The sequence below is a fragment of the Pan troglodytes genome, chromosome 10 (genome assembly GCF_028858775.2).
Source record: "Pan troglodytes isolate AG18354 chromosome 10, NHGRI_mPanTro3-v2.0_pri, whole genome shotgun sequence".
NCBI classification, from domain to species: domain Eukaryota; kingdom Metazoa; phylum Chordata; class Mammalia; order Primates; family Hominidae; genus Pan; species Pan troglodytes.
This window is the reverse complement of record NC_072408.2, coordinates 28,437,386-28,450,813: the sequence shown is the minus strand read 5'-3', so window position 1 is coordinate 28,450,813 and position 13,428 is coordinate 28,437,386.

Sequence of the window (13,428 nt, the reverse complement as noted above, 5' to 3'; positions counted from 1 at the left end):
AGATGGCTTTCAACATAAGTTGGGTAGCAGATTTATAACAAAGTTCTGGCTGACATTTAGAATAGTGATAAGCTGAGTAATAATATTCAACAGGGAATCTCAGATAACTTCAAGGGGCCTTTTGGAGTCCTGGTGTTTCAATCCAGAAATTCCTTATCCTCTCAGCATTACGTCTGCCAAGCCTACACACCAAGAAACCTGGCCCTGGGATGTTCTAGACAACAAGAAGTTCCATTTAACCACCTTCCTTTAAAGTCAAGGGCCAGACTTAGGAAGCCAGCTTCTTGCTTTCTCTCTTCAAGCCCCTACCCGGGTACTTCTAGAGTATGAGAATCAAGGTGCCCAGAAAACAGAAACCAGCAGCCCAAATTGGAGAGAATTTAGACCTTAAAATCTTCATGGGCTCAAAAATTTTCTCATTAGTATCTGCCTTCTGATCATAAAGGTCCCAGAAAATTCAAAACATGTCTTGCGGATCTGAAGCCACCCTGCATCTCCAGTGTTAGCGTAGCTCAATCCCCTTTTGTTTTCTACTTTCTTCTCCTTCTCTTCTACCGTCTTTGCCCACACCTCCTACATGTCCACCATATCCAGCCTGGGAAAGGTGCAGCCATGGCTGGGCACGGGAAGGAAAAGGAGGAGTGATGTGCCGTCCCCTCCCCGAAGTCTCAGCCCCAGGGTGGGGTATTATTCTACTTCCTAATCCTTACATTTCTGCAGTGGTTCCTGTCTCTAAAGTCTTCATGTCTCCCTCCACCATGTTTCTTGATGACACCAGAGTTTTATTTGAGAAACATGGAAAAACTGGCCAGTGAGCCCCTCAACCCCAAACAACACCCCCTTTGTGTGGCAGCACAATTAATACGAAGTCCCAGTGTTTGTGTCTGTAGCCTATATTGTTTGCCGCCTGCCTTTGGGAGAGGCAGACCTCCTTCAGGGTCTATCAGCGGCACTTTATTGTTTGTATCTTCTATTTAAATTTTTAATACGGATACATTGATAATTTTAATTAAAAATAACTTTCTGCATTACTTCACAACCTGTTTCTTTTTTTTAGTTTGCGGTAATATGTTGAGAATAGTATGTGATACCTGTGGCAGGAGAGAGGAGTAGATTCCTTTTAAGGCAGTTAGAAGAACTCCTTGTTGTTCAGGCAAGCACCAAGGCAACAAGCAGTGACAATTTTTCACTGACAGTGCCCCAAACTTGCCCTGCAAAGCTTAAAAGGAGACGCTACTCTTTGAGGTCCACTGCTTGAATCCAAGGCATGTGCTATGCTTAGTGGAGTGTGTTTAGAGCTCCTTTTTCCAACATGCCAAAAAAAAAAAAAAAAAAAAAAAAAGATGCTCATGCTACTTCTTGCTTTCTGTCTATTTCTTTCTTGCCCTTAGGCTTAAAAGTAAGCATGACGGAGAACAAGAGAGAAGGCGTGCCCTGGCAACCATTGCCAGGAAACAGATTTCACTGAAGTCATAAATTAGAAAGATAACCCACTTACCGGAGGTGGGTTCATATGCAATGCTGAAAAATCTGCCAGTATAGAGAATATTGCTACCTTTAGCTTCAGTTTTTTTAATCACTCATGTTTGATAATTATAAAGATGTTTAAAGAGGAAATCATGATGTATAATCCTATCACTGTGTAAGCTCTGCTGATACTTTTTCTCATATAAATGTTTTCTTATGTAAAAATAATAAATACACATGGTAAAACAAAAATCAGACAGAAATATACAAAACAGAAAGTAAAAGTCTACTTAACATATGCTTCCTGCTTTCTTTATTTTTTAAGCCTAAATTTGCCAAAGGAGCTTCCTACTTTCAAAAACTTCTTTACACACACATATATAAATGTGTGTTCTTTTTTATTATTTATGTAAAAGAGATAATGCTGCTCACTTTTTTGGTCTTGTATCTTTATTTTTCACTTTTTGGAAATCTACATCAATATTTTAATTCTGCTCTATGACTACATCATATTTTATTGAACCAATCTGCTTTGCAAATGAATTGGTGGATATTGTTGTCAATGAATGATTAAAGGACTTCAACACATTAGAATTAAAATGAAGCTACGAAATCACCTCAATTACCATTTATGAATTTATTATCTCTACTTAACAAGTGTTTATTGAGCACCTAGTATATACCAGACATTTTCTTAGGTGCCAGGGATGTAAGCAGGATAATCATCTCTGAGTCAAATGGGTCATAGCCTAAGTGGAGGGAGATAGCTCAGCAAATCAATAATTACTGTCACTGCTGAGATATGAATAACAAAAAATGCTGTAGCCACTGAGATTAGAAGCCCAGTGTAAGCTAAAGTTAAAGGGTTAATGAGGAGAAAATCTTAGAGCAAGCCACATGTGGGAAGGCTTGAAGACATGAAGTAGCACAATGTATTCATGGAGGTGCAAGAATTTGGGGGTGGTCAGAGCACAAGTTTCGTGAGGGAATCCAGCCTAGGCAACAGAGCAAGAGCCCATCTCTAAGGCCCTTAAGCTAGAGACAGAGGCTGGGGTCAAAGCCATACCACAAACTTTATCCCAAAGCCATAGGGAGTCATTGAGGTTTTAAGTACTGTGGGGAGAAGGGAAATGGGAGTGATGTGACAATTTTTAAATAATTTAAGAAAAAAGCAAAAATTAAGGATTAAAATAGAAAAACTTCTGGCTACAAATTCACTCTCAGCATAGAGAAAGGAAATAAGAGCTAGATAAGAAAAATAAACGGGCTGCAGGTGCAGTGGCTTATGTCTGTAATCCCAGCATTTTGAGAGGCTGAGGTGGGAGGATCATTGTAGTTCAAGACCAGCCTGGGCAACAAGGTGAGACTCTGTCTCTACAAAAATAAAAATTAAAAAAATTAACAGAGCATGGTCGCTCATGCCTCTAGTCCTAGCTACTTGAAAGGCTGAGATGGGAGAATCGCTTGAGCCCAGGAGTTTGAGATTATAGTGAGCTATGATTGCACCACTGCACTCCAGCCTGGGTAACAGAATGATGAAAACCCATCTCTTAAAAAAAATGAAAGAAGGAAGGAAGAGAGAGAGAAAGAAAGGAAGGAAGAGAGAGAGAAAGAAAGGAAGGAAGAGAGAGAGAAAGAAAGGAAGGAAGAGAGAGAGAAAGAAAGGAAGGAAGGGAGAAAAGAAAGAAAGAGAGAGAGAGAAAGAAAAGAAAGAAAGAAAAAAAGGAAGGAAGGAAGGAAAGGGAAAAGAGAAAAGGAAGGAAGGAAGGGGAAAAGAGAAAAGAAAGAAAAGGAAGGAAGGAAGGCAACAACAACAACAAAAACAGATTTCAAATGAAAAGTGAGTACGACAGGATACTGAGAGTATGAGCAAGATAACAAATTACTAAAGGATAGTTAAGAAAGGCAAATTAAATTTTTGATACAATATTCTAACTTAAATCATTCTAATGAATTTAATTCTTAATAAATATACTTCATAAAATCCATCAGGTAAGATGATCTTTGGCAAAGAAAAACTAGGATCCTTCTGAGTGGTGCACTGGAGCCAGCTAAATTGGTCATGGTAGGAGTATTTATACCATGGAAATTGGCCAACACACAAATCAGTTTTGGTTTTGCTTTTGTTTTCCCCCACAGTGCCTGTTGTTAAACATTTGTCAGCACACTATTGATCCCTCCTTGAGTGAAGCAACTAGGAATCATTGAAAACATCCACAATTTAATTTCTTCCAGAGACACCAAACTGTTTCTATGCCTCCTCCCAATCCTCTCAAGTCCTAAAACCTATTTCATTGTCGAGATTATCAGCACATCAAAACATGTATTGTAAGTCACATCATTACATTTGCAAGGAGATAAAGAAATTAAAAAGCATAAGCATAAAGACAGGTCCTATGACTCTTGTTGCCCAGCCCTGGTGAAGACTAAGAAGCTGATAACTAGTGACAACTCTCCATTTTAACAGCCTGTTTCCCACAGGTGAAAGGGACCCATCATAGGCCTGCAGTGATTCTGATGACTCACAGGAAAGCAGTCCAGCTTGTTTGGCCAGTTCTTGGGTTATTGGACAGTCATTAATAGCTTTGGAGCTACTGAAGTCTCCTCTGGTGCCCTGAAGCTTCATTACTTCCATGAAATTCAGAGAGAGGTATTTATTTTACTGTTCCCACTTTGGTATCATTTTATGTTTTCTCTTTCCAGAAACTTCTGTGCCAGAGCCAAAGTAATGGGACTGGATCTTTTTTTTTTTTTTTTTTTTAAGTGTTCATGATCATGCAACAGATACACCCACAACCAGTGAGTTTCAAAGCCAAAGGAAAACAACAGGCCTTTGATTAGGCTGTATCTACTCCAGTGCAGGAGGGCACCGCAGCAGCTGGGGGAGCCTGGCTTCACCACGTCTTTTCATTCTCCAGAGATGGGTGGAAAAGAGTGTGTGGGTTGGAATTAAGGAATTGGGTTGACTAGCCCAAGGCTGGTTGGGAGCCTGCAGTTCAGAGAGAGATTATTGCTTTATTGGCTCTGGTTAAAAAAAAAAAAAAAAAAAAAAAAAGTGACCATCTTACGTCATCTCAGCAGGACTGAAAATTTCACATGATTATCAAAGTGCATGAAATGCTAGACAGATCCTTGAATGTGAGTGGAAAGGGAAAGGAGGGGTTGGTGGAGCAGAGGTAGATGCCCACTTTCTCACCAAAAAGAGCATCAGGACCTACTAATGTGTGCAGGAAAGTGAGTCAGATCTGGCCTTAAGGAAGTATCCTGAGTACCCACCAATGCTCAGTTTCCTTATTGATATATCACTAGATACCAGCTACCATGACTTCTCTGCTCCTTTCCTGTCAATGACCACCCAGCTGAACCCTGCTCAGAAAAACTCTCCTTGCTTCAAGAGGGATTGTGTGGGCTTAGCTCAGCTTCATGGAAACACCCTGCTTGTTTCTTTCCTGTGGAGTGGATGGTGAAAGGAGTTGTTAGCACCAGTCAGCTTTTTCTTATCAAGTAACTTCATTATTTCTAGGGCAGCCACATACCCTTGTTTGTCCAGACAGAGGGGTTTCTGGGACGCAAGACTTTTACTGCTAAAATCAGGAAAGTTCCTGGCAAACGGGGATGATAAGTCACCCTAATTGTCACAGTATCTGATGAGGTGCCAAATGAATAAGGGAGACAGTCAACACTGATGAAGGTTGGAATTGGTAGCTGGGAGTTTTGTACAGTGCTGTGTATTTTACAATGCACTTTCACACACACTATCTCATTTTAATCTTATAACAAATTAAAGAAGGCAGAGGAGGTATTACTATTGCTTCATGTTGATGAAAAAATTGAGCCACAAAGATTAAGTGACTAGCTCAATGACACAGAGCTTGTTAGTAGCACAAAATTCGGGTGTTGCTTCCAACTCTGTGGAGTGAGATAGGGAGCAATTGATAGCTGGAGTCTGTGTTCTTTCTGCTGTACCATGTTGTCTCTCCAGTTATAGGGAGAATGGAATTCCTTTTTCTCTCATCACTTGCCTTTGTTTTTTCTTGTTATGATGCTCTGTTGTAGAGTGACAATCTTGCAGTGAAGAATAATTCAATGGAAATTCATAGCTTTGTCCCCAACCACCAACAACCAGGAAGCACAAATGCTCAGACATTAGCTGTGACTTCTACCCAAAGGCAAGGTAAAATATCATTGCCAAGGATTACATTCAAATGACCTCTAATGTGGTTTTCTGATGGAGGGAAGAACTGAAGACAACACTAGTTCATCAGAAAATGCTGAGTGGAGAATCGCAGAGGTAGGGAGAAGAGAGAGCTGTGCATCTTAAGGCAAGATGACAGGCTCAGAAGTCAACAGCCTCAAGCAGAAGCATGCAGGGTTCTGGGATGAGAAACATGACTCAGCATTTATCCTTTCCTATAAAACATAGCAGCGTGTTAAGGCTGCATTTGAAATTTTACACTAAGGCCAGTGATAATATCTAAATTACGGTCATGACATGCATAACTTGATATCAGGTAGACTAGAAATTCTTCCTAAAATTAGAGAAGTTACAACCAAACCCAAACCTATCATTTCTGTATCCAATGACAGTCACAAAAGTATGAATATCTATGAGGAATTATAATAAATCTAAAATTTCTCTGGCCAGTCCTATTTCTTTTAGAATGTCAAGCAGCATTTGATTTATGATAATGGCTCAGATTTTCAAGATTAAATTCATGTTGGTATACTGTCTTTTAAAGCATGAAAACCCATTTGCTACAGAATGATATAATCATAATCTGCACTATAAATGAAAAGGCTTTATGTTGGCAAAACAAACATCTCTGAGATGCAGTAGAGCGATATGGTATACTGGTATGTATGGCGTGAAGAAAAGAGCTAGGGTTTTGCAATCAGCAGATTCAAGTTGAAATTCCAGTTGTGTTAGTGTGTGATGTTGGATGTTAAGTCTCAATTTTTTCATCTGTAAAATGTAAATCTTGTAGATTTGTTGTACTCTTAGATTTGTGGCCTCATAGATTTGCCTCCTCAGCTTCCTCTGTCTTGTTGCTTCTGTGGACAGCACATGGAACAGGGAACACGAGAAGGTTTCAAAAGATTTAAAATCATGGTTTTTAACATGTCTAAGATGTTATATGGTAAACTCCTTCCACCCATCAGCACTATCTCTCCTATACCAGGAGTAAGCCATAATATTTGTTTTACAAACTGCAGTACTTAAATGCTTTTGGAGCAATTGAAATGCTTAAAAAATGGAAAAAACATCTCCAGTTCACCTTACCAAAAGCTGCAAGGACCCCTTCTTCCTTTATATAAAAATATTGACACACCTAGGCACACTAAGGGGCGTGTGAGATAGATTGGCAATTCAGATCTCCTGGCCCTTCACACTGGTCAATACCCACTTAATGCCACACTTGAGGCTTTTCCTCACATGCAGGGAAGCTGTAAGAGTTTAAATGACCTAATGGCTATAAAAGTTCCTAGAAGGGTACCTAGCTCAAAACAATGCATTCTCCCTTCCAACTTTGTTTTCTGGGTTCCACAGTTATTGAGACATTTTCCATTTGATATCACACAATTTTTTTTTTGCCAGTGTACCCAGAAGAATGCACTCTGATGATTCTATGTGTTTTTAGAAGGAGGGCCGAAGGACACAAATTTTATTCAGTTATCTAAAAGTCTGACTGCCTGAAGTGATATTATTATTTCAGTTGTTAGAAAACTACATAAGTATAGATAAGATAAAAATTGAATCATGTTGCTTCTAGTCATCTATCAGCTTTTCTGTAGTAGTGATTTAATATTAACTTAATATTTTATGTTGTAAAAAGTTAGGAATCTTGTTTACATGTTAGAAATAGTTATGTTGCTGTCCTCCCTAAAATCCATAAAGCAGAAATTATATATAAATAAATTTACAGGTGCCTTTAGTCATGATGAAGGATTTCTCAGAATTCTTCTTTTCTTTTTTTTTGAGACAGGGTCTCTGTCCGTGTTGCCCAGGCTGGAGTGCAGTGGTGTGATCTCGGCTCACTTAAGCCTTGGCCTCCTTGGCTCCAGTGATTCTTCCACCTCAGCTTCCCTGGTAGCTGGGACTACAGGCACACAACACCCTGCCTGGCTAATTTTTGTATTTTTTATAGAGATGAGGTTTTACCATGTTCCCCAGGCTGGTATCAAACTCCTGGACTCAAGCTATCCTTCCACCTTAGCCTCCCAAGGTGCTATGATTACAGGCGTAAGCCACCGCACTCAGCACCTCAGAATTCTTGAATATAAAATTGTTCTGATTTATTTGACTATAGAAATGACTGAAAAATCTCAGCATTTAAACTTTTTTTGTATATCCTGTTTCTAACTGCACTAAGATAAACAGTACAGTTATGTATGTATATTTATATATTTTTTCCATGTTGGGGTATTTTCTGATCTTTCTCTAAAAAACCATATATGACAATTAGCAGTAAGATGGAAAAGATAAAAGATATATTTGAGTTAATTTGGATAAAAAATAGACTTTTCTATTTAAGATTTCAAAATATTAATGACCTAAAACAAAACAAATTTTGCTGTTGGTCAGTTTTACTCTGGTTGAAGTAACGCATCTTAGAAATAAAAGAAATCTTAAATAAGGACCATCTTCTAAATGTTAGCCAGGGGAGAAAAAAAATAACAATGAGTCTTATCTACTGTTAAAGACTGTTTGTATCCTCCCAAAATTAATCTGTTGAAGCCCTAACCCCCAGTGTGATGGTGCTTGCAGATGGAGCCTTTGGAACATAATTAGGTTTAGATGAGGTCCTGAGGGTACAGCCCTAATCCCATGATATTACTGCCCCTAGAAGAAGAAACACTAATGAGTTTGCTCTCTCTCTCCACCACGTAAGGACACAGCAAGAAGGCAGCCATCTGCAAGCCATGAAGAGAGCCCTCGGCAGAAACAAAGCATGCCGGCACCTTGATCTTGGACTTCTAGACTCCAGAACTGTGAGAAAATACATTTCTGTTGTTTAAGCCACACAGTCTGTGGTGTTTTGTTACAGTGGCTTGAGCAGATTAATCTGTTTACCAAAGGGAAGATGGACGTACACGCTATGGCTAGGAAGGAATGATAACGTATCATTGAACCTAAATGTAGGGGATGTCCTGCCTAAAATTTTGACCATGCTTTTATTTGTGTGTATGTATTTTTGTTTTGTTTTGTTTTTGCTCCTGGGTCAGCTTTGGGAGGGTAAATCACTACTGAAAGAAACATGGCTTTGTCTCCCAAAAAAGGATGAACATGTAGACCCTCTGGGAGTAATCAAGCCCTAGTATTAAGGAAAGACAGGGAAAAGTCAGGAGGCCTTTACTTCTGTGAGTGTCTGGGACCCAAAAAGACAATAAAAGCCTGCTGCGGATTAGGGCCTCAAAGTCAGTAGCTTCCTAGCCTCATTCTTGGTATTTACATCCCCAGGAAGAAAAAAGGGTTGCTGGTTGGGAGTCCTCAAATGGTAGGCTATTAGGCCACTTGTGACATGGCACTCTTGAGACAACTGGTGCATTGGAGGATAGCTTCAAAGTAAACAGTGAACCTGGAGCTCCTTGCCTAAGCTTGGATTTGAGCAAAAAAAAAAAAAAAAAAAATAGCCTTGTTCAAAAATCCAAAATGGCAGAACCAGCTTCCTGAAAGACATGGCTCCTCATTTCCATCCACCCCCAAGGACCTGGACCAGAAATATTCCTCAGTGCCCTTTAGATCTTATGGAACAAGTTTTCTTCAGTGATACCACATATTGGTGAGAAGCTATGACAATAAATGTCTGATCTCTGCTTAGGTGTGGAAGTCAGGCAAATTCCTCTATTCACAAAACCCCACAGATTGAGTGGCTTAATCTGTGTTTGCCTTTAGGGTTCTTTGATATTGAAAGACAAAGGGTAGTCTCAAGAGTAAGAGACTGAACTTGATAATCTCGCATGTGTGTGTTCGAGTTGATTTTTAAATTTAATTTAGAATAGAAAAGAAATGTGTATATCTCTGCAGTTGACAAATTTGATTAACTACAGGCATAACTGTAGCAGTGTGTGCATAGTAGTTGTCAGTAAGTGCCCTTTGAAAGATTTAAAGTCAAGTGGATGTTGGTTCAGAAAGGGATCATGGTCCGTGTGTTTCTTTTCAAATGAATGAATGAATTTCTTTCCTGGCCGAGGTTGAGAGACTGCAGTGAGCTATGAGCTATCATCGCACCACTGCACTCCAGCCTGAGTGACAGAGCAAGACCCTGTCTCAAAAAAGAAAAAAAGGAGAATTTATTTCCCAAATGGTTAACATGCTGTTGAATATGAAAACTAAGTGAGACTGAAAATGACAAACTCATTTCTGTATTTGATCTTTTTAGCAATATTCTCTTAATTCCTCTCTCAAACTACCTTCATGGAAAAATAGGAAAAACAAGTAAGATCTAACTCTGCAAAAGAATAGAGTTATAATTTTATTCACCATTTGTGAATCTCTATGAAAATGGAATATCTGGTGAGAACAAATATAGTCAGAGTAGTATCCTGATGAATAGATCAGGTATAAAATCTGGATACTAATGAACCATATTAATGTACCCAATGAAGTGTTTTAAGGTGAAAATCTATTATGCTTTCTGGTGTTGTCTTAGTTCATTCACGCTGCTGTAACAAAATACCTTAGGCAGAGTATTAAAAACAACAGCAATTTATTTCTCACAGTTCTGGAACTTGGAAGTCCAAGATCAAGGCACCAACAGATTTGGTGTCTGGCGAGGGCTGCTCTGCTTCAAACATGGCACCTTCTTGCTGCATCCTCATATGGCAGAAGTGGGCAAATAGCTCCCTTCCACCTCTTTTATAAAGTCACTAACCCCATTCATGAGAGCTCTACCATCATGACTTAATTATCCCCTAAGGGCCCCAACTCTTAATACTATTACATTGATGATTCAGCTTCAATACATGAATTTTGAGGGGACGCATTCAGACCACAGCTACTATTAAATGTTTTGAACTAGAATTAAGTTTTTTCTTACCTTTATGAACACAGCAACACTTTCAGATTCTACAATAATTTCAAATGAAAAAGAGACTGGTTTCAGCCACAAGTTCTCTTAAGCTCTCATATTGTTTGGCCACGTGTTGAGGTAAGGAGGTGATTGGATCAATGGGGGTGGTTTCCCCCATGCTGTTCTAGTGATAGTGAGTGAGTTCTCAAGAGATCTAATGGATCTGTAAGGTGCGCTTCCCACTTGGCTTTCTCTTCTCTCTCCTGTCGCTTTGTGAAGAAGGTGTCTGCTTCCCCTTCTGCCATGATTGTAAGTTTCCCGAGGCCTCCCCCAAGTTATGCAGAGTTTTGAGTCAATTAAACCTCTTTTCTTTATAAATTACCCAGTCTTGGGCAGTTCCTTATAGCACTGTGAAAACGGACTAACAGAAGCTTTTTATCTTGGCATCTCTTCACTTTCCTTCCACTGCACACCTAAATCCCACCCCTACTCCCAAAAATTTATTTAAAAAAAAAAAAAAAAAAGCTTTTCATGCTTAAGGCCAGGTGTTCCAGACTAGCCTGGGCAACAAAGTGAGACCTTATCTCTACAAATAAATAAATGTTAAAAAACAAGTAGCTGGGCATGGTGGCATGTGCCTGTGGTACCAGGTACTTGGTAGACTGAGGCAGGATTGCTTGAGCCCAGGAGGTTGAGGCTGCAGTGAGCTATGAGCTATGATTGCACCACTGCACTCCAACCTGGGCAACAGAATAAGACCCTGTCACTTGGGGGAAAAACAAGCTTTTCTAGTGAACTCATTAGCATTAGTATTCTGGTAATATTCTTAAAGATCTGATTAAAAGACAGTATATAGATTTTAATAATTATAATATGAAGAATCTTATTAAGACCAAAAGGTACACATTTCTTAAACCTCCAAAATCAATCTTCTTTCCCTAGGTTTTAAACCCATCATGTGTTATGTAAAACAAAACAAAAAAAACCCTTAATCATATTTGAATAATAGTTAGGAAAATAAAATGGTGAGTACTTGGTTGACTTTTTGATGTGTAGGAAATATACTTGCACCCTGAAGAGTTGAAGCAATCTATCCTGTTATGCAAATGTGAAGGTTATGGGTAACTTATCTTGCCATGACAGAGTATTTTTTTAAGTTGTCAAAACTACTGTGGCCTTGACTATCCACAGACATTTAATGCATCTGCAGATTAGCAGGTTAATAGTTCTCGATCTGCCATCCCTATTCAAACACAAACTCTAGGTCTTGTCTAAGAGTTATTAAATTGGCCATTTTATCTTTTCTTGTGAATTAGCTCATATTCACACATTGAAATCTCAGATCATATCTGTAGTTGGCAAGGAAAACAGCAACACTGAGCCGTGCTGTTAAAAGGTAGATGACCTGTTAAAATAAGGAATAAACAAAAAGATAAAAAAAAAAGAGAGAGAGAAAGTTTCTGCTCTTTTTGAAATCCATGTTTTCTTAATATGATTCAGCCTTGTTTTGTGGCTGGTGAAGTGTTTCGCATTTGTAAATTTGGGCTCAATAACTGTTTAGCTCAGAAAAGCCAACTGTATGTCATTAATTGTTGGACTGTTCACAGTAGTCTCATTTCTAACTGGAAAAGGCCCCTGGAAAATATTTTCAGAATCCAAAAAGACAAATTGTTAATGTAGAGCATTTAAAATAAAACATCATTTTTCAATATATCAATTGTTTTAAAGTATTTTCTATGCTGGCATTTGCAATGTATATCACTGTTGATGATAGGGTATCTTAATCCTCCTCTTATATATTGGAAATTTCTAGTGGCTTTCATTGTATCTATCTATCTATATGTTTAATAAGGGTTGGCAGGTATTGCAATTTACATACATTTTACATAGAACTGATCAACTATGTTTTGTTTTGTTTCTTGAGATGGAGTCTTGCTCTGTCCCTCCTACTGGAGCACAGTGGCGTGATCTCGGCTCACTGCAACCTCCGCCTCCTGGATTCAAGCAATTCTCCTGCCTCAGCCTCCCAAGAAGCAGGACCACAGGTGTTCACCACCATGCCTGGCTAATTTTTTGTACTTTTTTTAGTAGAGACAGGGTTTTGCCATGTTGGCCAGGCTGGTCTTGAACTCCTGACCTCAGGTGATTTGCCCCACTCAGCCTCCCAAAGTGCTGGGATTACAGGAGTGAGCCACCACGCCTGGCCAGAACTAATCAACTATGTTTTTGTTGCATCTTTGCCTGTCTTTCCCACTGGGCTATAAGCTCCTTGAGACCGGGAATTGTGGCTTTGTCTTATATACTTCTGCCTAATACAATCCCCTTGTTGTTTGCATGCATTTGTTTTTCTGTAAACATTCATTGGATACTTGCTAGGTGTGAAGCAAGCTGCCAAGGTTTCTATTTGAGTTACCTCATACCCTCAGAACAACCTAATAGCTTAGGCATATTATTGCCCTCAGTTTTTTAGGTGAGGAAGTGAAGGCATAGAGAACATAGACTTTGACAGGTGAGTGGCAGCCTCAGGCTTCAAACCCAGGCAGCCTGATTTTAGAGACTTTGCTTTTACTTTCAGGACTAGTGCTTTACTAGTGAGAGAACGGAGGCGAGGACGGTCCTAAAAGGACGCTGAGGTAGATAATAGTGTTCATTTTCCTAAATCCTGAAGCCAGATCTTTGAAAGTGGTTGATTGTTCAGCCCGTCTTCATACCCCCAACCATTCTCTTATATGGCCTGTAATTTACTTGAAATACCTCTATGTCCACATTTTGTATACAGTTATACTCCCTAGACGCCTAGAATAAGATCTGAAGTGCTCCAATCAGAAATCCATACTTTGAAGGTGGTTAGTTAAAATTGGAAGGATCTCAATAAGGAAGTATAGTATTTTCTACACTCTAGTAGCAAATATTTTAAATACAACCATACAAATATGCCCTCCAAGGGTTG